Source organism: Nicotiana sylvestris, chromosome 8, assembly GCF_000393655.2.
Source record: "Nicotiana sylvestris chromosome 8, ASM39365v2, whole genome shotgun sequence".
Classification (NCBI taxonomy): Eukaryota; Viridiplantae; Streptophyta; class Magnoliopsida; order Solanales; family Solanaceae; genus Nicotiana; species Nicotiana sylvestris.
Window position 1 is genome coordinate 104963164 of NC_091064.1, and position 25893 is coordinate 104989056.

Genomic DNA, 25893 nt, shown 5'->3' on the forward strand with positions numbered 1-25893 from the left:
GGGGACAGACCCAGAACCACTGGTTCAGGGTTAGAAATTCGAGCTTAGATAAATTGTTATATTTGGTTTTATCTGATTTTGTTACATGTTTGGGCTCAATGTGCTAAATGATGTGTTTTACCGCTTTGATATTACTTGGATTGTATATATCAAACTGTGCCGAAACCCCTCTCTTCTCTCTCTTGAGGAGTGCACGCTGGTCGTGACTTGTTTCTGTTAGTGTCATATACAAAAATAGAACGAGGATTCGGAGGAGTTGCAAAATAGGATGGCCTTTTGGTTACCGGTACACAGCTCCCATCCTCGGCTCGAGTTGTCCGCTCGGGTAAGCCAGGTCTAGAACAAATACCCAGGTTATGAACTTAGAATAACTCAGCTTCATGCCGGATCCCTAGTAGGAACGTTTATTTGCATCATGTGCATTTGACTTAGGGGACTCAACACAGGGGTTGGGTCCGTCTAGGACAAGCAACCTGAAAATAATAGACCATCTTATGGCATCCTATGTGCTACATGTTGTATTCAGTCAAGGGCGAATGGGTCATTTGGTCATTTCCAGCATGATGTTATTTTAATCAAAGCATGGGGAACATTTGTGGAATCCAAGAAGCCTTGGAATTCCCTATGTCCCCCACGCTTGCTTTTTGGGAAAACACATGGGGAACATTTGTGGAATCCAAGAAGTCTTGGAATTCCCATATGTCCCCCACGCTTCATATGTTGGAAAAAGCGCATGGGGAACATTTGCGAAATCCAAGATGTCTTGGAAATCCTTATGTTTCCCATGCCACATTTTGAAAATAACAATAAATATAAAAAAATAAAAATACATATAAAAACAAGGCATGAAAATTCAAAAGATTATAATAAATAAAAAGGGAGCATTGAAAACTCAAAAAGATTTTGTATGTTGTCATCATTTCCCATAAATTAGAAAATTGTGAAAAGAGGAGAAAATAACAGTGTAGAGATATAACTACTTATTTTTTAGAAAAAAAACCAATGTCCAAGTAGTGTCGAAACTCTGCCGAAATTTTGAAAAAAGAAAGAAGAAGGAATGTTTTGTGTTAGTTTGTTTGTTTGTTATGAATGAAAAATAATAGTTTGTTTGTTTGTTGTAAAAAAAAGAAAAAAGAAAAATAGAAAATGGAAAAGGGTCTTCTCAAAAATAGTTTATTTACCCGAACTACGCGGGTTTGATTCTCACCGGGTGTGAGATACGTAGGCAACCCTCATCGGGTCCAACCCCACCTTTTGCTAAAATAGCCAAAAACAAATAAATAAAAAAGAAAAAAAAACATGTCAAGATTTTAAATAAGTCGGGTGATGTGCAACTTCCCCTTTTACAAAAAAAAATATAGCAAAAATATATATGTCAAATTTCATAAAGAAGTCGGGTGACGCTGTTTTATCAAGACATAGCCGAATGTTCCCGAAAGGGACGCCGGAAGGCTGACTTTGCATAAACAGCCACCTTTGGGTCATTTTTAAGATTTGGTCCAGTTGACCAACACAGCCTTAAAAATTTTCGTCCCCGAGACGTTGAAAGGCTGTGTTTGCAATATTGAGTTTGCTAATTTGAAAAACGATAAAAAGAATCATGAATAAGTCGGGTGATGCTGTTTTGTCAAAAATAGCCGAATGTTCCCGAAAGGGATGCCGGAAGGCTGACTTTGCATAAACAGCCACCTTTTGGGTCATGTTTAGGATTTTTGGTCTAGTTGACCCACACAGCCCTATAAATCTTCATCCCCAAGGCGCTGAAGGGCCGTGTTTGCAACACCAGGTTTTTATTGTAATTTGAAAAGAAAAAAAACAAAGAGTCGGCGGTCAGGTGAATACCGTTTGAATTTGTTCATAATAAGCCGAGCCAGCTTCGGCCGCGTCTTAAACCGTTCTTGCCGAAATAGCCTTAGAGTATCTTTCAGTTGTCGAAAGGTTATTTTCGTAAAAGAACGGACAAGTTTGTAAAAGTGTCATAAAATAATCCTCCCCGGCCTCAAAATTCATGTGAAATTTGGAAGGGGCCACATTGGCAAAAATAACCATTTGGTTGCATTTGTCGAACAGAGAAAGGGAGTTAGCCTTTTGTTTTTGAGTTTATAAATCTTTTGATTAAAATAGGCGGGTTGTTTGATTTTCAAAATTGAAAAAAAATGATTAGTATTGTTTATCTTTATTGGCACGAACTACGCAAGATCTGATTCATGCGGGGTCATGATACGTAGGCAATCTCCATAAGATTCGACCACAACAAAAAAAAAATTTTGAAAAAAAAAGAGAAAAGAAAAAAAAATGAAAAAATCGAAAAAAAAAGAAAATACAAAATAGAATAAAATACAGGGGTTCCCAAAGTACTTCAAAGGGGCAAATAAGCAAGCCGGGATGACACATGTTGTTTGAAGCAAAGCATGTTAGAAACGGTTAACTGCCTAGGAGCATTGCATCCTCAATGTGTTGTTATCAAATCTGTTAAACTCTAAACGCTAACAAGTTTGTTGTTTTCCGAATCTCAAACAGTTAGTTGTTAAAGAATTCTGGCAACACACCCTTACCAAACTAGATCCAAAGGACCGATAACAACAAGCATGACTACTTCAGAGAATAGTACCGAGGAAGAAAGGCCGATGAGCCAGTTGTTAAAGGAAGCGATGGAAAAGATAGAAAGGATGGGACTAGAGATGAATGCAATGCAGCTAGCTCTAGCCAAAGCACAGAAGAGCCCTGAGCCACTAGGGCACGTGCCCGAATACCCCCACTCCGGCCCTTCAACAAGCCTCCCAAATCACCGTTGTCTTCAGGAGAGAAGCCCCCATGATTCCCAAGCTCCATCATCCCATCAACCTCTCCCGGCACCAAATGTTCCCACTTTTGTGGGACCCACATCAGCCACCCTGCAAAGATCAACCAGCAAGCCATTGTTGCAGGCTCATGATACGCAATACTATCCCCCTGAGCCCACATTCCATGCCCCCGAACCACATGCCTACAATCTGCACTTGGAGGTACCGGCAGAGATTGAAAAGCCGGTTAAAGCCCCAGAACAAGATGAGGTATTGAGGAAGTTCAAAAGCCTGGAGCAGTCCTTTCAGGAACCTGCACAGATTGGGCAACCAGGTCAGCATGGCCTACAAGGATCTATGCCCTTTCCCGGACGTCAAACTCCCGGCGGGGTTCAAGATGCCTAAGTTTGATTTATATGAAGGGCACGGTGACCCCATGGCACATTTGCGGGGTTTTTGTAGCAAAATGAGAGGGGCAGGCGGCAAAGATGAGCTACTGATAGCTTATTTCGGCCAAAGCTTGAGTGGATCGGCACTAGAATGGTATACCAGGCAGGATTCCAGCAGATGGTATACTTGGGATGATCTGGCGCAGGCTTTCGCAGGTCATTTCCAGTACAATCTCGAGATAGTCCCTGACCGTCTCACATTGCTGAGGACTGGAAAGAAGCCTGGGGAAAGTTTTCGTGAGTTTGGTTTCCGCTGGAGAGAACAAGCGGCCAGAGTTGATCCTCCCATGAAAGAGGGAGAAATGGTGGACTACTTCTTGCAAACACTGGATCCAACTTACTTTGGTCACTTGGTGACAACGGTTGGGAAATCCTTCAATGAAGTGGTAAAGATAGGGGTCATGATAGAGGAGGGTCTAAGGTCTGACAAAATCCTAAATTACTCAGCACTCAAGGCAACGACCCGGGCTATTCAGAGCGGCGCGGGAGGTGCGCTCGAGGTCGCATCAGTCGAAGCAGGTACTGGGTCCAAATTTCAGAGGTCCTTCCCCTCACTACCAGCCCAGGCCCCACACTCCATACAACCTTCCACAACCCTACTATCCACCATCAGAGCCACTCTTTTCAGACCATCATGCCCAAGCCTGCCCCCGAGCTCCATATAATCCGCCTCAATATTATCCTCCGAACAAGGTCCGGTCGCAGGGTCAACCATCAGGTCACCCCCGCTGGCGAGAGCCAGCACCACGTAATGCATTCTTGCCTTCACAACGTTTTCAAGCACCCAACGACCCTAGAAAACAGGGGCATGGGGGAAAACAAAGGCAAGGAAACAATTTCACGCCAATTGGGGAGTCCTACGCAAGTTTGTTTGAAAAGCTAAAGCTTTCAGGACTGATTGAGCCGCTCCTTGGCTATACTCCAGACCCATATGCAAAAGGATTCGATCCTGCTGTACGATGCATGTATCACTCTAATGTCCAAGGACATAGCATTGAAGACTGTCGTTCTTTGAAAAAGGAAATAGAAAGAATGATTCAGGAAGGGGCAATTGTGATCGATGACAGTGACAGGGAGCACGCGAATCCTCTTGAGAACTTGTTGACCGATGTTGATGATATTGAAGCTGGTAATGGTCTTGGCAGTATCGATGCAAAGCTCAGTGGCTAGGATGCCAGTCTTGATAAAGTGGAAGGACGCTCTGTTCCTTGGTTAACAAGAGAGAAGCTTATGGTGGCTTATTTTGTTGTCATTTCTGTTTGTTCGGATTATTAAGGTCATGTGTCAAACCTTCTTATCTTTCCATTTTGTCATAGCTGTTTGTTTAAGTTTTGTCCAGGTTGTTTAGGATTTTATTCCGGTTTGTTTTTGTTTTTTCAAACCATTTCACCGGTAATCTAATGCAAAATCCGGTCTTCTATTATTTCCAGTTTTCTTTTGTTTAGTCCTTTTATCATTTTTATTCAACGCCGATTCTAGTGACATGACATGCACAAACAGTTTGGGCCTAATCTTAAAAGTTAATCATAAAACCCCGAAAAGGTGATCAGACCATTTAAAGGAAATAAGGACGGTTGAGATTATTAAGAGCTCGAGTCATATGGAACTGGGGCAAGTAAAATATGAAAAAAACCGTTAAAAGCAAGATTCGCCAAATTGGCATGAGGGTCATTCATGATAATGAGAGTGTCGCCCAACGGTGCTTTAGAAATGACAAAGGAAAAAGCAAATGTTTAACATAATTGTCAAGTCCAGCACCATCGGAAGAGACTATAAATCTATTGTTTAATTGTGTTGTTTGCACTTGGCGTGTTTTGAAGACTGGAATGACGAAGGCATTTTGTTATGCTACCTAAACACTTTATCCTTCGTTAACCCCTTTTGAGCCTTATTATTTTTCTTTCATACCCCTCGTTCGGAATCAGTAGAAACGACTAGAAAACGCAAGCATGGCAGGTAAAAAAAAGAAAACAAAAAGAAAAAAGAAAACAACAAAATGAAAAAAGAAAAGAAAAGAAAAGAAAAGAAAAATGATAGCATAAAAAAGAAAAAAAGAAAAAAAAAAGAGAAAAAAGGGAAAGTCAAATGAAAACAGAGGAATTGGGAACTACGTTTGACCTGATTCCTCAAAGAGGATACGTAGGCGCTTCACGGCTCGGTCATAGTTTTGAAAAATGAAAAAAAATCAATTAAAATATCCCCAAGCAAGAAACTGGGGCAAAGGTTGCATTTGTTGTAAATAAATCTAATTCCGAAGGTTGTAACTAATAACCCAAAATTAATGTATTTTTTGAGCCTTTTATACCCTTTCTTTCTAGCCCTATCCAAAAACCTACATTACGGTCCAAAGAAGACCTTCTGATCAGTTTTCAAAAAATGCCAAGTCAGACAAACGAGAGTCTTACCGGCGAACATAATATTCTGTTCCACAGCAGAAAGGACTCTAATCTCCAGCAGAGAGAGTCATACCGGCAACACTCAAAATCCCCAGCTGGACAGAGATACAAATGAGAGAGTCTTATCGGTGAAGATCTTTACGGACACCATAAGGCGATGAAAGCTGAGAGAAAAACCAAAATGAGAGAGGCTTGATAGTGAAAACCCTTCGGGCACTACAAGTCGAGTAAGATTGAGAATCAGATGGGGAATTGCCAATTGAGGGTCTTGAGAGACGATTGACGGCAGAGGATAGGCCACATGTGCATGTCATGACCAATAGAGTCGGTATCTGCGTTTGATAGATTTTTATTTATAGTTTCTTTTGTTAAAGAGTCATCTTTTCCTTTGTCTTTTATTTTGTTTTTTTTTCTTCCTTTCATAGAAAAATTCCCTAGTAGAGTCTGTTTGGTCAGAACCAGTGGGAAATGACTTCAAAATAGACCATCAACTAGTACACCCAAGTGGTACAAGGAACAGGCGCAAAACCCGTGTCAAGAAGGGTATCCCCATCAAGATGAGATTGATAAAAGGGATGAGCCAGTGTCAGCAATTAATATCATCCCCAGCAAGTTTTGATAGCATAATGGAACACAAAGCTGGGAAAGGAGAAAGAGGAAACCATCCCCAGCAAGAGTGGCATGATCGCTTACCATGTTTTTAAACTAACAAAATTTTCTTTGATTTAGAAACAGGGAAACATGCGTTATTGATGGCAGAAAGACATGCCATAAAGAAAATCATCAAACCGGGGCAGAAATTTTTCTCATTGTGAAAATTTCTTGAAGGCAGGTGCCCATTTGGGGAAGAAGAAAGATAACACCAGTCTCAAGGGAGCTGATCTTTTAACCAGTGTTATCCCCAAGTTTTAATAAAGGAAGATGAATCCTCAGCAGACCGAACAAAAAGATTGAAACTTGTGTTTGGAAAGGCAAAGGGCCAGTGTCGCTCCCAACAGGTTTCAGAAGAGGGGATCACCAATTTTGAAGGAATGCAAATCCCCCAGCAGTGTTATCCTCAACAGCGTTTTCCCCAGCTCATAACACTTATCCCCCAGCAGGTAAGTAAATAATCCCCAACAAGTGTTGAGGTAAGACATTTTCAAGTTTTAAGGATATTTTGGGTTCATCCGCCCTCGAATAGGATATGTTGGGTTCATCCGCCCTCGAATAGGATATGTCGGGATCATCCGCCCTCAAACAGGATATGTCGGGTTCATCCGCCCTCAAACAGGATATGTCGGGTTCATCCGCCCTCGAATAGGATAGTTCAGGGTCATCCGCCTTCCAATAGGATATGTCGGGTTCATCCTCCCTCGAATAGGATATGTCGGGTTCATCCGTCCTCAAACAGGATATGTCGGGTTCATCCGCCCTCAAACAGGATATGCTGGGTTCATCCGCCCTCGAACAGGATATGCTGGGTTCATTCGCCCTCAAATAGGATATGTCGGGTTCATCCGCCCTCAAATAGGATATGTTGGGTTCATCCGCCCTCAAATAGGATATGTTGGGTTCATCCGCCCTCAAATAGGATATATTGGGATCATCCTCCCTCAAATAGGATCTTATTTTCAAAGTTATTGTTGAAGACAGGCGCCCACCTGAATAACGAGAGGAATACATTTCTGTCTTTTCATTTCTGTTCTAGGTCACCCACCAGTATAATGCGGGCATATCATTTTTCATATCTTTACCACCAGGCGCCCACCTGTATAACGAGAGGAATACTGTTCAGTCTTTACATTTTATGCCAGGCGCCCACCTGTATAATGAGAGGAATTTTTTTTCAGTCTTTAAATTTCTTGCCAGGCGCCCACCTGTATAACAAGAGGAATACTTTTTCAGTCTTTAAATTTCTTGCCAGGCGCCCACCTGTATAACGAGAGGAATACTTTTTCAGTCTTTAAATGTCTTGCCAGGCGCCCACCTGTATAACGAGAGGAATACATTTCCGTCTTTTCATTTCAAGTGTTGAAGTTGGGAGCCCGCCCATAGAATAGAGGCATACATTTCAGTCTTTTCACTTCAAGTGTTGAAACCAGGCGCCCACCTGTCTAACGAGAGGAATACTGTTCAGTCTTTACATTTTATGCCAGGCGCCCACCTGTATAACAAGGGAATACATTCCACGCCTTTACCAATAGGAGATGCATTTCCTAAGAATAGTTTTACCAATAGGAGACGCACTTCCTAAGATAAGTTTCACCAAGAGGAGACGCACTTCCTAAGATAAGTTTTACCAAGAGGAGACGCACTTCCTAAGAATAGTTTTACCAATAGGAGACGCACTTCCTAAGAATAGTTTTACCAATAGGAGACGCACTTCCTAAGAATAGTTTCACCAATAAGAGACGCACATCCTAAGTAAGTTTCACCAATAGGAGACGCACTTCCTAAATAAGATTCACCAAGAGGAGACGCACATCCTAAGATAAGTTTCACCAAGAGGAGACGCACATCCTAAGTTAGTTTCACCAACAGGAGACGCACTTCCTAAGAATAATTTCACCAATAGGATCCGCACTTCCTAAGTTAAGTTTCACCAATAGGAGACGCACGTCCTAAGGAGACGCACTTCCTAAGTTAAGTTTCACCAATAGGAGACGCACTTCCTAAGAATAGTTTCACCAATAGGAGACGCACTTCCTAAGTTAAGTTTCACCAATAGGAGACGCACGTCCTAAGGAGACGCACTTCCTAAGTTAAGTTTCACCAATAGGAGACGCACTTCCTAAGTTTAGTTTCACCAATAGGAGACGCACTTCCTAAGATAGTTTTACCAATAGGAGACGCACTTCCTAAGTTTAGTTTTTCCCAATAGGAGACGCACTTCCTAAGTTTATTGTACCCAATAGGAGACACACTTCCTTAAGTTTAGTTTTGCCCATAGGAGACGCACTTCCTAAGTTTACTTTTACCCCATAGGAGACGCACTTCCTAAGTCTACTTTTACCCCATAGGAGACGCACTTCCTAAATTAAGATTTCACGCATAGGAGACGCACTTCCTAAATTATTTTCATTCATAGGAGACACACTTCCTAGTTCAAAATCAATAAGGTTTCACCCATAGGAGACACACTTCCTAAGACTATTTTACCCCTAGGAGACGCACTTCCTAAGTTTAATTTCATGCATAGGAAACGCACTTCCTGAATTAAGTTTTCATTATTAGGAGACACACTTCCTAGTCTGGTTCGCTCAGGCTATACTTTTGCTTTAGGAGACACACTTCTTAGTCTGGTTCATTTGAGATTTCACCCTTAGGAGATGCACTTCCTAGTTTGATTCATTTTAAGTTCGACCATAGGAGACACACTTCCTAGTCTAGTTTATTGAAGTTTACCCGTAGGAGACGCACTTCCTAATCAAGGTCTTTCAAGTTTTTTAGGAGACGCACTTCCTAAATCGAGATTTTATTCATAGGAGACGCACTTCCTAGTTCTAGTCACTGAAGTTTTCACCCTTAGGAGACGCACTTCCTAGTTTAGCTCATTCCGATTCAACCATAGAAGACGCACTTTCTAGTTTGAGTCATTGAGGTTTTTATTTTAGCAGACACATTTGCTAGCAAGAGTTTTGGTTTTACTTGTAGGAGATGCACATCCTAGCCTAGTCTTTAGTTTACTCTCATCATTGCATCAGTAGGGTAAGGAGTTACAATTTTGCTAACGACTCACAAATCTTCCCAGTACAAACTGGGTTAGGAAATTTTGTTTGTTTTGTTTGTTTTGGTTGTCAGGGACCCGCCTGTAGAACGGAGATTGTTGTATGTCGAAGATCGAAGAAGTCAGGAGTCCGCCTGTAGAACAGAGGAACATTTTTTAAGACCAAGCAGTGACCCACTGGACGACAGAAGGTTACAACAAAAATCCCCAGCATTCGACCAAGTTATAAATAGCAGAAGCTCGCCTCAAGAATGCGAGTCAACAGTCTGAGATGGTCAACAAAAGCTGGTCACAAAAAAAAAAAAAGAAAAAGAAAAAATGAATCCAAAGTACGGAAGTGGAGAATATATGTGGTCTGCTCAAGAACTAGCACCTACAACTCGCAAGTATCAAGGTTCAAATCCAAAGTCTGTATGAAGCACCATTCAAGACTCAAGACCAAGTTTCAGAAAACTTAAAGATAGGAATCCTTGTAACTAGTAGCTGATAGGCTTAGTTAGTCTTTTTCAGTTTTCATTTTTGATGTAATGACAGCACCACGGACCGGAACCTCAACGGAACGGCACCTCGATCGGCTCTTCACCTCGGTACACTCTACCATCTCTCCCGTTTCCGAACTACACGTGGCCTGATTCCTTTATAACCAAGGATATGTAGGCAGCTCAGATACCAGGGCTCGGTCACATCCCCTTCCTTTCCTCAGTGTAGTCCCTCCAAATAATGGTTGGGTCAAAAACATGTCTAGTCGTTCTTTGTTGGAAAACTCTTCGTGTTTCCAGTCAAAGAGGGGCAGCTGTAGACACCTGATTTTTGACCCTCCCCGAGAATTTTCACATTTTTAGCGTGAATATGTGAAATTGGGTCTAATATAGCCATTTTAACTATTTTTACTTTATTTCGTCGCAAAAGAAAAAATTACAAAATATATATATAAATTTTTAGTTTATGTATTTCTCATAAACTTGAAAAAAATACAAAAATTGTACTTTATTTTTGTACTTTATATAATTTCAAAAATTACCAAAAAATATAGTTCTATTAATGTTTTATAGTCATTTTAATTTTGAAAAAATACAAAAATATTACTTTATATTTTATCTTTATATAAAAAACAAAAATTACAAAAAAATAGTTTTATTAATATTTTGTAGCTATTTTAATCTTGAAAAATATTTAAAAAGATATAATTTTGTTTAAATATTAGTCTTATTTTGGTAGCTATTTCGCTTACGTAGGATTAGTCGAACAACGTCGTGTTCTTATTCTCGGGTCCGGGCAAAAGAATAATATTCGGGTTCAAACTACCCGATTTTAGGCCTAATTTTCGGACCTAGCCCATAATAATCCGAGTCCACCACACATAGGGGACACGCGTGGGGAACACGGACGGAACACGACACACGGGGAACCCCACCACGCGTGGGGGACACAAGTCTTGAACCCCACCACACGTGAGGCTCATTTTTCTTGGCAGAAGGTTACAAATGCACGGGCAAAACAGAAGGCAAGAGGGGATTTGGAAGATTTTGAAGGGGTGCACTGTGGATCTTCTTCCTCAAAGAGGAAGGAACGAAAACCCTAGAGAAAAACCTAACAAAAAACCCTATTGTCCAAAACTACCGATAACCACCACTTTTCCACCAAAGACCAGTCCGGACTCCCTCACGTCCACCACCCGTCACTGCCCATCGAACCCCCATAACTGGCCGGAAAAAAACCAGTAGCCCCCGCCCTCACGTCCAAACGCCATAACTAGCCCACTCCCTCACCTCCCGCGACCACCGTCAACCACCCTATCCCCCCAGCCAGCGAGCTCCAGCTCCACCAAAACAACCATTGTTGTTGCTTCCCCGTCGACCCACTGCCGCTACCAGCTCAGTCCTCGACCACTGCCCAAACGACCCCTCGCATCCCCAGTGACAAACCAGTAATACCACACCAAGGTGACCATCCAGTCGCCACCCCCACGTCCAAACGACTACCTGCAACGTCCAGCCATGAACGACCCTCCCTCCTTGCCATGACTGACCGGAAAACACACATACGCACCAGCTGAAGCTTAACCAAAAAACGTCCAAAAATAGCCCAGAAGTTCTGTCCAGGGTGAGGTCCGTTTGAGATCGTCACTGTTTGTTTCTGATTTGAGATCTGTCCGGCATCTTTGGTTCAAGCGTCAGTTGTTTTGAGTCTTGGGTTGTAGTGTTTGCTCGATTTCTGTCCATGTACTATTGCTTTAACACATTAACAGGTACCGTTCTTTCCTTCTTCTTTTTCATGCTGTTAATTTTGAAGCTCCATTTCGTCACGAATCGGGTATCTATTGTTCTCTTTTGGCAGAGTAATGCATGTGCTTAAAATGGTGTAATAGTAGATGTTCTTGAGTGCAGTAATGTTAGTGCCTGAAATTTGTGTTAATTCTCAACTTTGGTTGTTTCATTTAATTGGATTGATGAGGGCGTCATTTATCTTTTAAATAGGAGTTAACTGAAATCGTGGTTTGGGTCAAGTTATGTATTGAATAAAGGATTTATTAAGCTTACTCATGTTTAATTTTCGGATATTATAAAATTTATTGTCTTTATCAATGTAATTTAATCAAGTCAGTTAGTTCACATCGCTGGCATGCTCTTAGGTGCATTTTCAATCTATTATTGTAATTGTGTACACGATCGCATGATACGAGTATGGTTTAAAAATGAATATCCGTGATTCACTTAGTTGAATGCCTTTCCTTTAATAAAATTGAGGTGTGTCGTGCCAAATAAAATCTCAAAATGCACGGCCCTCACTTAATTAGTATTTTAATCCTTAGAATTCGAGGCGTGTCATTTAGCAAATTCTATGGCCCTCGCAAGATTGTGAACGCGCAATTGCTTTAGGCGCGTTAGTTAAATAATGTTATCTCCTTAAACTCGGGTGCACATTTATGTGACCCAAATCCAAGTCTCAACGGAATCGAAATGTGTCTCTAATCACGGGTACATTGATTGTGGCGTGGTCTGAGATGCATTTCCATGACGTTGCAAATTCTTTTTTTAATAATGAATGAGACGAGCCTCGACAAACAAAAAGTGCACAAGCTGCGGGGCCCTCTAAATGTATATATTAAAATACTTAGAATTCGAGGACAGACCGTTTAGCGAATTTTACGGCCTTCCCCAAAATAACAATACGCTAGTGGCTTTAGGCGCGTCTTTAATAATTTATTTTCCTTAATTCGGGTGCACATTTATGTGACCCAAATCCAAATCTCAACCGAGTCGAGATATGTCAATAACCACGGGTGCATTGATGTAACGTGGTTCGAGATATGTTTTCACGACGTTGCAATTCTCGTAAAAAATAATAATAAAAGTGGTCAAAAGATAAAATTGGCACATAAGTTCACATTTGTATAAAATCAGATAATCAAGCCGAATATAACAGTTGAGCGACCGTGCTAGAACCACGGAACTCGAGAATGCCTAACACCTTCTCCCGGGTTAACAGAATTCCTTATCCGGATTTCTGGTACGCAGACTGTAATATGGAGTCATTCTTTTCCTCGATTCGGGATTAAAATTGGTGACTTGGGACACCCTAAATCTCCCAAGTGGCGACTCTGAAATAAATAAACAAATCCCATTTTGATTGTCCTTTAATTGGAAAAAACTCCCTTGTCCCCTCGCGGGGTGTAAAAAGGAGGTGTGACAATTATTTAAAAAAATTATAAAATATAAATAAATATAATTTAAAATTAGCGACCAAAGTTGGTCGCTTACGAAAGGGGAAGCAGATAGAGATCAACTTTGGTCGCTAATCTGAGACCCAGTTATAAAATTTTAATAATTATATTATTATTTAAAAAAATTATAAAATATAAATAAATATAATTCAAAATTAGCGACCAACGAAAGGGGAAGCAGATAGAGACCGACTTTGGTCGCTAATCTGGGACCCAGTTCTAACGTTTAACAATTATATTATTATTTTAAATATTATATAAAATATAAATAAATCAGATTTAAATTTAGCGACCAACTTTGGTCGCTAATTTTAATTTCTGGATAATTAGCGACCAAAGTTGGTCTCTTTTCAGGTTAACATTGGTCAAAATTAAAAATCACTTTTGTATTTACTATCTAAATAATATAAATGTAATCCGTTAACACTTTTGTAATACAAGGGATGAATACACTAAAATATATTCTAACATGCTATATGTGTGGTTAAAGTAGTACAACGAAGCGTGTTATATATATATATATATATGTAAATTGATTCATCGACTTATAACCTACTCAGATGCATCGTTGAATATTAAAAATAAAACGTCTCGACTTATATCAATTAATCTGTTATAATTGATTCATCGACGTATAACCTAGTGATGAATGAATGTAATTCATTAACTCTGTTACAATACAAATAATGAATACAGTATCATGTACTATAACATGCTATATATGTAGTTAAAGTAGCACGAAGTGTGTGTGTTATATATATACACACACTAACATATACTATAACAAGTTATATATACGTTATAGTATTACATTGAAGTGTCTGTGTGTGCGTCTATATATATATATATATATATAAGAACATGAAGCGCTCAGAACACATGGGCGGGTTCTTTTAGGTATTGATACACTTGTAAATTGATCCATCGACTTATAACCTACTCCCACTTACAAGGTTAGAAAGGAGACTAACCTCGCTCCAAAGTGCACTTCCAATACCAAGAACGAGTCCAATCCCTCAATTCGGGGTCGAACGATCCCCAACTAGTTAAATGAGGTAGGAACTCTTCAATATAGACTTACAAGATTGAATTCTAGCTATTTAAGCAATTTTCCAACCTTTAACCCAAGTTTCCTAAAATCCGACCCCGGGCCCACGTGCCCGGATTCCGAAATTTTTCGAAGGAAGTTGTTCTCTATAACCTAAGGATCAATAATATATGATTTCTAATTCATTCCATAACAATTTTTGTGGTAAAATCAAAGTTTTATTAAAACCCTAGGTCTAGCTCTAACCCTATGATTTTACCTTAATCCTAGTGTTTAATCTACCTAAAACACAAGTGTTAAACTAAGAATAGGTAGGGTAATCTTACCTCAAGATAGCAAGTAGAAGCCCTCTTCCAAAAGCTCCCAAAATCGCCAATGGAGGAGTGAAAAGTGTCAAAAATGACTTAGAACCCGTATTAAATGAACCTCACTACTTCAGCGATTTCCGCATCTGCGGTCAGGGGACCACATTTGCGGTCCCGCATCTACGAGAAGGGACCGCATCTGCGAAAAGGGACTAAAAGGGCTGGGACCGCTTCTGCGGTCTTAAGGCCACTTTTGCGGAGCCGCTTCTGCGGTTTGGCCTGGCCTTCCCTGGGCCGCATCTGCGATAGATGGACCGCATCTGCGGTCTCGCACTTGCGGTCCACCAACCGCAGGTGCAATTATGATAGAAGCAGCAGCTTCAGCACTTCTCAAAAATTTCAACGTCATTCGAGCCTCGTCCGATTGACCCTAGGGGCTCCCGGGCCCCGTCCGAACATACCGACAATTCTGAAATCACGAAACGGACCTACTCGAACCTTCGGAATGCTCGAAACAATGCTAAATCTAAGAATCACCCCCAAAACCAATTTAATCAAACTTAGGAACTTCAAGTTCTTAATTTTCCTCTAACGGGCCAAAACACCCTTAGACTACTCGGATTGACACCAAATTTTACGGGCGAGCCTTAAATGATATATCGGACCTGTACCGGGCTTCAGAACCAATATACGAGCCCGATACCCATGAAATCAATCATTAATTAGTTTTTTTAAATCCTTAAAACTTCAGATTAACAATTTCTAATAAAAATTCATTACTCGGGCTAGGGACCTCGGAATTCGATTCCGGGCATACACCCAGGTCCCATATTTTCCTACGGACCCTGCGGGACCGTCAAATCACGAACCCGGGACCGTTTGCTCACAATATTGACCAAAATCAAACTTAGCCTTTTTAAGAAAATTCTAAGGAATCGAATGGGCATATTTCACTCCAAACTCTTCCAAATCCCGAACCAACCATCCCCGCAAGTCGTAAATTAGCTAAAGCAAGCGCGGGAAGTTTTATTTAAGGGAACGAGGTTCTAAAAGGCAAAACAACCAGTCGGGTCGTTACATTCTCCACCTCTTAAACAAACGTTTGTCCTCGAACAGACATAGAAAAGTGCCTGAGCTGCCGAATAAATGTGGATATCTGCTCTGCATGTCCTCCTCAGACTCCCAAGTCGCCTCCTCGACTGGTTGGCCCCTCCACTAGACCCTCACTGTAGAAATCCTCTTGGACCTCAACTGGCGATCCTTTCTATCAATAATGGCCACTGGCTCCTCCTCATAATCCAAACTCTCATCCAGCTGAATAGTACTGAAGCCTAACACGTGGGACATGTCAACATGATACTTCTAAAGCATCGATACATAAAAAATCGGATAAACTCCCGATAAGCTGGGGGGTAAATCTAGCTCGTAAGCAACCTCCCCAACTGGCCTCAACACCTCAAATGGGCCAATAAACCTTGGGCTCAGCTTGCCTTTCTTACCGAATCTCATAATGCCCTTCATTGGCAAGACTTTCAAGAGGACCTTCTCGCCAACCATGAATGATACATCATGCGCCTTCTGATCCGCGTAGCTCTTCTGTCTGGACTGAGCTCTACGAAGCCTTTCCTGAATCAACTTTACCTTGTCCAAGGCATCCTGTACCAAATCTGTACCGTATAACATAGCCTCACCAGGCTCAAACCACCCGATAGGAGAACGACAATGTCGACCATATAAAGCCTCGTATGGAGCCATCTCTATGCTGGACTAATAGCTGTTGTTGTACGCAAAATCTGCCAAGGGCAAGAACTGATCCCACTGCCCTCCAAAGTCAATTACACATGCTCTGAGCATGTCCTCCAAAATCTGAACTGTCCGCTTCGACTGCCCGTCAGTCTGTGGATGAAATGCCGTGCTAAGCTCCACGCGGGTCCCCAACTCACCCTGAACAGCTCTCCAGAAATGCGAAGTGAATTGAGGGCCTCTATCTGATATGATGGAAACATGCACACCGTGCAATCGGACTATCTCCCGAATGTAGATCTGAGCATACCTCTCTGCTGTATAAGTATTCGCCACTATCGACAATGACCCACACTGAATCAGACTTCCGCAAAGTCCGGGGCAACCCAACTACGAAATCCATGGTAGTGCACTCCCACTTCCACTCTAGTATAGGCATCTGCTGAAGTAGGCCACCTGGCCGCTGGTGTTCATACTTGACTTACTAACAATTCAAACACCTAGCTACATACTCCACTATGTCTTTCTTCATCCTCTGCCACCAATAATGCTGCCTCAAGTCACGATACATCTTCGTAGCTCCCGGATGAATGGAATACTGCGAACTGTGTGCCTCCTCTAGAATCCTCTCCCTCAAACCTTCAACATTAGGAACACATAGACGACCCTGGAGTCATAAAACACCATCCTCGCCAATAAAAACCTCCTTGGCACCTCCCTGAAGCACCGCCTCTCTAAGAACTACCAAATATGGATCGTCGAACTGCCGGGCCTTGATCTACCCCAATAATAAAGACTAAGCAACCACACACGCAAGAACTCGTCTGGGCTCTGAAATATCCAACCTCACAAGTCTGTTAGCCAAGGACTGAATGTCCAAGGCTAGTGGCCTCTCCTCCGCTGGAATGAATGCCAAGCTACCCATACTGTCTGCCTTCCTGCTTAAGGCATCCGCGACCACATTAGCCTTACCGGGATGATAAAGAATGGTGATGTCATAATCCTTTAGTAACTCAAGCCACCTGCGCTGCCTCAAATTAAGATCCCTCTATTTGAACAAATGCTGTAAGCTGCGATGATCCGTATAAACCTCACATGACACCCCATACAGATAATGCCTCCATATCTTAAGAGTATGAACGATCACGACTAACTCTAGATCGTGCACCGAATAATTCTTCTCATAAACCTTCAGCTGGCGTGAAGCATAGGCAATAACTCGCCCCTCCTGCATCAATACACATCTCAATCCAATGCGCTAAGTGTCGCAATATACCATATACATCCCTGAACTGGAAGGCAACACAAGAACTGGTGCTGTAGTCAAGGCTGTCTTAAGCTTCTGAAAGCTCACCTCACAATCATCGGACCAATGTAAAGGAGCACCCTTCTGGGTTAATCTCGTTAGAGGTGATGCAATAGATGAAAAGCCCTATATGAATCGTCTGTAATAACCTGCTAACCCTAGGAAACTCCTAATCTCGGTCACCGAAGTAGGACGTGGCCAACTCTGAACTGCCTCGACCTTCTTGGGGTCTACCTTAATACCCTCTCCTGACAAAATATGCCCCAAGAATGCCGCTGACTCTAGCCAGAACTCACACTTGGAGAACTTAGCATATAGCTTCTACTCTCGCAAGGTCTGAAGCACTACCCTCAAATGCTGCTCGTGCTCCCCCAGGCTACGGGAGTATATCAAGATGTCATCAATGAAGACGACGACAAATGAATCAATGTAAGGCCTGAATACCTTGTTCATCAAGTCCATGAATGCTGCTGGGGCGTTAGTCAAGCCAAATGACATCACCAGGAACTCATAGTGGCCATATCTAGTCCGGAATGCAGTCTTCGGAACATCCGAGTCCCGAATCTTCAGCTGATGATACCCTGACCTCAAGTCAATCTTGGAGAACAACCTAGCACCCTGCAACTGGTCGAACAAATCATCGATACAAGGAAATGAATACTTGTTCTTGATGGTGACTTTGTTCAACTGGCGGTAATCAATGCACATCCGCATAGTTCCATCCTTCTTCTTCACAAATAACACTGGTGCACCCCAAAGCGATACACTGGGTCTAACAAACCCCTTTGCTAACAACTCTTCAAGCTGCTCCTTCAACTCTTTCAACTCCTTCGGATCCATACGGTATGGTGGGATAGATACAGGTTGGTTGCCTAGAGCCAAATCAATGCAGAAATCAATATCACGATCCGGTGGCATGCCAGGTAGATCAGAAGGAAACACATCAGTGAACTCTCGAACTACTGGAACTGAATCAATCATTGGAGACTCTGCAGTGGTGTCTCGAACATAAGCCAAATAAGCCAAACACCCCTTATAGACCATTTGCCAAGCCTTCAGGAAAGAGATAATCCGACTAGATGTATCAACTGTGGAACCCTTCCACTCCAACCTCGGCAACCCTAGCATTGCTAAATTAACAATCTTGGCATGGCAATCTAGGACGGTGTGATACGAAGATAACTAATCCATGCCCAGGATGATCTCAAAATCGATCATATCTAGCAACAAGAGATCTGATCTAGTTTCGAAACCACAGAGTGTAACCACACAGGACCGGTAGATCCGATCCACAACCATAGAATCACCCACATGAGTAGACATATGAACAAGAGTGCTCAAAGGCTCAGGGGAAATAACCAAGAAACGAGCAAACAGAGATGATACATATGAATAAGTAGACCCTGGATCAAATAATACTGAAACATCTCTACCACCGATGGAAATAATACCTATGATGACAGCATCTGAGGCCAATGCATCTGGCCTGGCCGGAAGGGCATAGAATCTAGCTGGAGCGCCGGCTGGCTGGCCTCCACCGGACTGAGTAGTAGCTGGCTAACCTCTCCCTCCCTGGCCTCCACCTCTAGGATAGCCCCTACCCATCTGCCCTCCACCCTTAGGTGGCGGGGCAGTCGGTGCTGAAATCATAGGCTGCTAACTCTGCTGCACTACCTTGCCCCGAAGTCTGGGGTAGGTCCTTTTCATATGACCCGAATTTCCACACACATTGCACACTCTCAATACCATATCCTGCTACCCTGAAGTCTGAGCTTACTGACCCGAATACCCACTGGAGGAACCCTGGATGGCTGGTGGGCTATATGAACTCTCTGGCACGACACTGAAGTGAGCACTGGAAGAATCCTGATGACCAGAATACCCGCTAGAGGAACCCTGAATAACTGGTGGCCGATATGAACTCTCCGGCATCGCACTAAAATAAGGCCTTACTGGAGTACCTCGGGGAGGGCGTGGTGGTGCTGAATACAGAGGTCTGCTGGACTGACCCCTCGCGAAGTGACCTCTACCCCTAACTAGGGTGCCTTTGAACTCTCTCGAAAACCGGGCCCTCTTGTCGTGCTGAATCTGCTCTCTACCCCTCTGGCAATATCCCTCAATCTTGCGAGCAATCTCTACCACTAGTTGATACTCAGTACCCATCTCCACCTCTCGGGCCATGCCAACTCGAATACTGGGGTGCAACCCCGCAACAAATCTCCGCACTCTCTCTACATCTGTGGGAAGTATAATGAGTGCATGGCGAGACAACTCAAAAAACCTCGCCTCATAATCGGTCACATACATCTGACCCTGCTCAAGATGCTCAAACTGATACCGCAGCTCTTCCCTCTCAGAGGGTGGAATATACATATCCAAGAATAACTGTGTGAACTGACCCCAAGTAAGGGGAGGGGAACCTACTAGCCTGCCAAGAACATAAGACTGCCACCATCTATGTGCCCTACCCTCTAGCTGAAAAGTAGTGAAGTCAACCCCATGCGACTCCAATATCCTCATGTTGTGCAGTCTATCCCTACACCTATCTATGAAGTCCTAGGCATCCTCATGATGCTCACCCTCGAAGATAGCAGGGTGAAGTCTAGTCCATATGTCCAACAACTTCTACGAGTCACCGTCCGCAGCTGGTCTGGGATGTGGTGCCACTGCAACAACTAGCTGGGCCCCATCTGCAGGCAGTGCAACCGGAGTCTGATACACTGCAGTTGCATGTCTAGGAGCCGGAGCAGTAGGGGTCTGTGTTCCCCCTCCTGCCTATGATGTAGCTGGATCTACTGGAAATAAACCAGCCTGAGTCATAGAATCCATGAACCGCGGTATACGGCCCATGACCTCCTGGAATCCCGGTGCTGTCATAAAGTCCGCTGGGGTGGGCTCAGCTGCGGGCACCTCGCCCTGCTCTTCAATGATAGGATCTCCTATGAGATCTGCTGGTGGTACTACTGGGATAACTCTGGGACGCCCTCGTCCCCTACCTAGGGCAGGTGCCCTCCCCCGGCCTCTACCTCGGCCTCTAGAAATGGGGGGAGCAGCTCTGCCCGGGTCTGGAATATCAGCCGCGCGTGTCCTCACCATCTGTGAGAGAGTAGAAGAGGGAAATTTAGCATAACAACCACTGCACGATAGGAAATAAATAAAGAGTAGTTTTCCTAACACCCTATAGCCTCTCGAAGATAAATATAGATGTCTCCGTACCGATCCGCAAGACTCTATTAGGTTTTCCCATGACTTGTGAGACCTACGTGAACTTAGCGCTCTGATACCATGTTGTCATGACCCATTTCCATAATAGGTCATGATGGCGCCCAACACCATTGTCGGGCAAGCCAACGCGGAAAATACTAAATAATATCTCATTTACTTTTACCCAAAATAGTTGCAATGATTCTTTAAGTTGAAATAAAATTAGAAATGATCAGTAAAGTCAAAATAATAATCGTACAATCCCAAAAATAATATAGTCTACTAATGTGTGTACCGAGACTTGGTGTCACAAGCTGTGGGCAACTAGTAGAATATACAAAAGAATCACACTATCCTACTGTCCGAAACAGAATAGATAGCAAAAATACATAAGAGAGACTCATTCGGCTGTTGAACGACACGGGAAGGGAAGCGGCTCATTGTAGAAGTCTCGAAAATCCGCTCAGGGATGTGCACCATACTGATAGCCAAATACACCTGCATCAGATCCTGTATGATTATGTACAGAAGTGTAGTATGAATATATAAACAATATGTACTCAGTAAGTATCCCGTCTAAACTTGAAGAAGTAGAGACAAGAGGTCGACTTGATACTTACTATGGTCAAATAATATGAGAAACAGAAATAAAGGCAAACACCAGGAAGTACCACTCATAACAAGGATGATAGCCGGGGATCTCTTGGTATCCCCAGGATCTCTTGGTATCCTCAATGTATGGTAGGGATCTCTTGGTATCCCGAGGATCTCTTGGCATCCTCAATATATGCTAGGGATCTCTCGGTATCCCGAGGATCTCTTGGTGTCCTCAATATACTTGCTAGGGATCTCTTGGTATCCCCCACCTCAATTCAGATCATAAATACGTACAGGGGAATCTCCCGGGATGCCGTCCCGCAGTCCCAAAGTAAAAACACACAGCAGCAACACAAGAATACCCAATTAAGCTAAATTTCGTACCAAGTAAGCAGTTAATTCTAGCCTAACATGCTTCACGTAATGCAATTAAGGCAGTTTAAGCAAATAGGCAATTAAGTCAACTAAACATGCTTCTCTAAACTAGCAACAGGCTAAATTCACAAGTAGAATAAAACATGAAAAAGAATTCAATTGAAATACTCAAGGAAAAACTGGATTTTCAACAATTAGCTCAAGTACGCACTCGTCACCTCATGTACAAGGCATTTCAATTATCAAATATATCATATCCTAAGGGGAAGGTCCCCCACACAAGGTTAGACAAGCCACTTACCTCGAACCGGCTCAAAATCAACCCGGAACCACGCTCTTGCCACGAGTACTCGACTCCAAATGGTCCAAATCTGTTCAATTCAATTGTAAAATGTAAATAACACTTCAAGTAACTGATTCTACAATTAAATTCTAAGTTAATACGCAAAATTACGTAAAATGACCAAAACGCCCCTCGGGCCCACATCTCGGAATCGGGTAAAATTTGTATTTTTAGAATCCTCATGCTCTCACAAGTTCATGCATACCAAAATTATCCAAATCTAAGGCCAAATTCCCAATCAAAAGTCGAATTCTAAGTCTAAGAACTTTCTTCCAATTTTTCCCCAATTCTCATCTCCAATCCGAAATTAAATGATGAAACTAACTACATATTGATGGAATATAACTAGAAAGGGTTAACGAATTGTTACCCAATGATCTCCTATTCAATTTCCTCTCAAAATTGCCCTCTCCCGAGCTCCAAATCAAATTTCCAACTTTTGAAACTAAACCCTCAAAATTTTATATTTCTGCCCAGCAGTTTCCGCATCTATGGTCCCACTTTTGTGGACCAAAGGTCGCATCTGCGACTTCTCACTTAAGGAGGACTTTCCGCACCTGAGACTAAATTACCGCAGATGCGGTGCCGCTTCTGCGGTTACCTGACCGCATCTGCAGACTCTGGCCCCTTCCTCACTTCCGCTTCTGTGACTGCTGAACTGCTTCTGCGGCGCTGCACCTGCGAAACCCAAACCGCAGGTGCGGTTATGACAGAACCAGCAGCTGAAGCTACAACTTTAATTCCAAAATCTTTCCGTCAACCATCCGAAATCATCCCGAGGCCCCCGGGACCTCAACCAAACCTGCCAACCAATCCTAAAACATCATTCAAACTTGTTCCAACCTTCGGAACGCTCAAAACAACATCAAAACACCTACTTTTCATCGGATTCGAGCCTAAGAATTCCAAAAACACTAAAAATATGCTTTCGATCAAAACGTATACCAAACCTCGTCCAAATGACCTGAAATTTTGCACACACGTCACATTCAACACTACAGACCTACTCCAACTTCCGGAATTCTATTCTGACCCTCGGATCAAAATCTCACTTGCGAACCGGAAACTTCAAATATTCAACTTTCGGCATTTCAAGCCTAAATTAGATACGGACCTACAAAATAAAATCCGAACACGCCCCTAAGCCCAAAATCACCTAACGGAGCTAACAGAACCATCAGATTTCCATTCCGAGGACATCTTCACACTGTTCCGACTACGGTCAACTTTCCAACACTTAAGCTCTCATTTAGGGACTAAGTGTCCCAAAACTCTCCGCAACTTCACACCGAACATCCCGACAAATCAAAATAGCAAAATTAAACTTGGGAAAAGCAGTTAATAGGGGATCGGGGCATTAATTCTTAAGACGACCAGCCGGGTCGTCACAGCGCCAAAAGCCCATCAGTGTGACCTTTAACTATGAATTTCCCTTGTGAATAACAGTATAAACACATTTTTATTATGTCTTGCAAATCATGCATATTTCGCTCTCAAAAATTAAAATTATGTGCTGATTTTCCTTTCATAAAAGTAAATTGATTTATGATTTTGACCAATGTGTATATTATGTAAATCTTGATCAGCTTAAAACATAAAGGTAGATAGGCCCAGCCGATAGATAACCAAAACTGGTCCCGCCTAATATAATCCCAATGCGGGAAAACTTGGTTAAAACTCCAACTAGGGTGGGGGCCTTTGAGTCTCTTTCTTCTGGGCCAAATCCTGAGCCCAAATGTAGCTTCAAGGCTGAATTTCCCTAACTAAATAATTAATGGGCTACTGCTGGCCCAAACCCCTTTTCAAAATTGATTAAAAGGCCTAACTCTTCACCCTAAGCATGTCCATAATTAAAAGCTTAGTGAATTTCAAATTAGATTCAAATAGGAGCATCCTTAGTTTGCTTTAGTGAAATACAAATCTTTTAAAATAAATCGAGGCGTACCATTCACAACCGAATCACTTAATCCATGGCCCTCATATTACTATTATAACTAGTGTAGAAAACCTTTTGAACATTCATAGTTTGCTTTAGGCGCGTTTATAATAAAATCATCGTGGCTATGGGTACAATTCCCGTGGCATAGTCATGATACCTAATTTCAAAATTCGGGTGTGCATTTCATGTAACCTGATCATAACAACTCTGAATATTAATAAAAAAAATAAACATTTCGAGAATCGCGGGTGTATTTCATGTAGCATGGTTTGTGGTGTGTTCCAAAATGGAAAGTGTACGACAATCATAACTTGTTCAAAGAATAACTCCATAAATCCTAACAACAGTTTAAATAATTAAAAGCGGTTATAAAGCTAAAATGCACAATAGGTTTAAAACGCGTAGTAAATCAGGTAATAGGCCAATTATTAATAGTTTAAGAGACCGTGCTAGAACCACGGAACCCGGAGATGCCTAACACCTTCTCCCGGGCTAACATAATTTCTTACTTAGAATTTCTGGTTCGCACACTTTTAAATAAAGTCAAAATTTCCTTGATTTGGGATTTAAAATAAACCGGTGACTTGGTATACCCAAATAAACTATTCCAAGTGGCGACTCTGAAATTAAATAAAATAATCCCATTTCGAACAATGTCACTTTAATTAAAAAACTCCCTTGTATTCGGGTGTAAAAAGAAGGTGTGACAGCTCTGGCGACTCTACTGGGGATAACAACCCAGAACTTCCGGTTCAGGGTTCAAGAATTCGATCTTAGAATAACTATTATAATTGGCTTTTATTTATTATCTGATTTTTATTACATGTTTGTGCCTAATGTGCTAAATGTCGCTTTTTACCGCTTTGATATTATTTGAATTGTATATAAACTGCTGCAAAACCTTTCTCTTCTCATCTTCGGGGAAGTGCACGTTGGCATGACTTCTTTTCCGTTTGTGTCATACCCTATTTTAGAAAGAGGTTCAGACAAGTCACAAAGCCGGATGGCCTTTTGGTTCCCGGTATGTAGCCCCCCCTGCTCGAGTTGTCTGCTCGGGTACACCAAGTCTAGAACAATATACCCAGGTTTAAACCTTGAATAACTCAGCCTCATGCCAGATCCTTAGTAGGAACGTTTGTTTGCATCATGTGCATTTGACTTTAGGGACTCAACATAGGGGTTGGTTCCGTCTAGGACAGGTGGACCCAAGAATCAAAAGACCATCCTGATGCATTTTTACGTGTTACTTGTATAATTATTTGCTTCGGTTTGCGTGTTGACCGGCTGCTAGAATAGGGAGGAAATTGGAAAAATCAAATTGAGGTATGAGAGAGATAATTACCCGCCTTTGAAAAACCTGGTGTCCAAAATATACTGAAACTCAGCCGAAATTTTGAAAAAAAAAGAGAAAAAAAAGAGTAAAAGAAGAAAAGAGAAAGGAAGGGAAAATGGTTTCAAAATACTTCATGTTTTCTGTTGCATCATAACTGACCGAACTATGCGGGTTTGATTCTCACCGGATGTGGGATACGTAGGCAACCCTCATCGGGTCCAACCCCGCTTATGCAAAAATAACCCAAAAATTTGAAAATGTCGTCATTTGTTGTCATAAATAAAATAGGTGATGCCATTTTTGTCGAAATAAGCCGAACGTCCGGACGGGGCCCCGGAATTGCTGTTTTTGCAAGAACAGACACCGACGATTTCTTTACTAATTTTTGGGCCACCTAGTAAACACAACCCTAAAATCTTCCTTTTGAAGTGCTGAAGGGCCGTATTTGCAAAGTAGCCATGTTTATTTAAATTTTGCAAAATGACCTCTTTTTATCAGTTTTAATAAAATTCACTTTGTTTTAAACCAATCACCTTAATCTAAATGTGCAGAATGAGCGCGAGTCAAAACTTACCAATGAAGGTTATGACCAAGATCCCGTTGGAACTACACATGTGGTGGGAAGATTTGGGTAAGCCA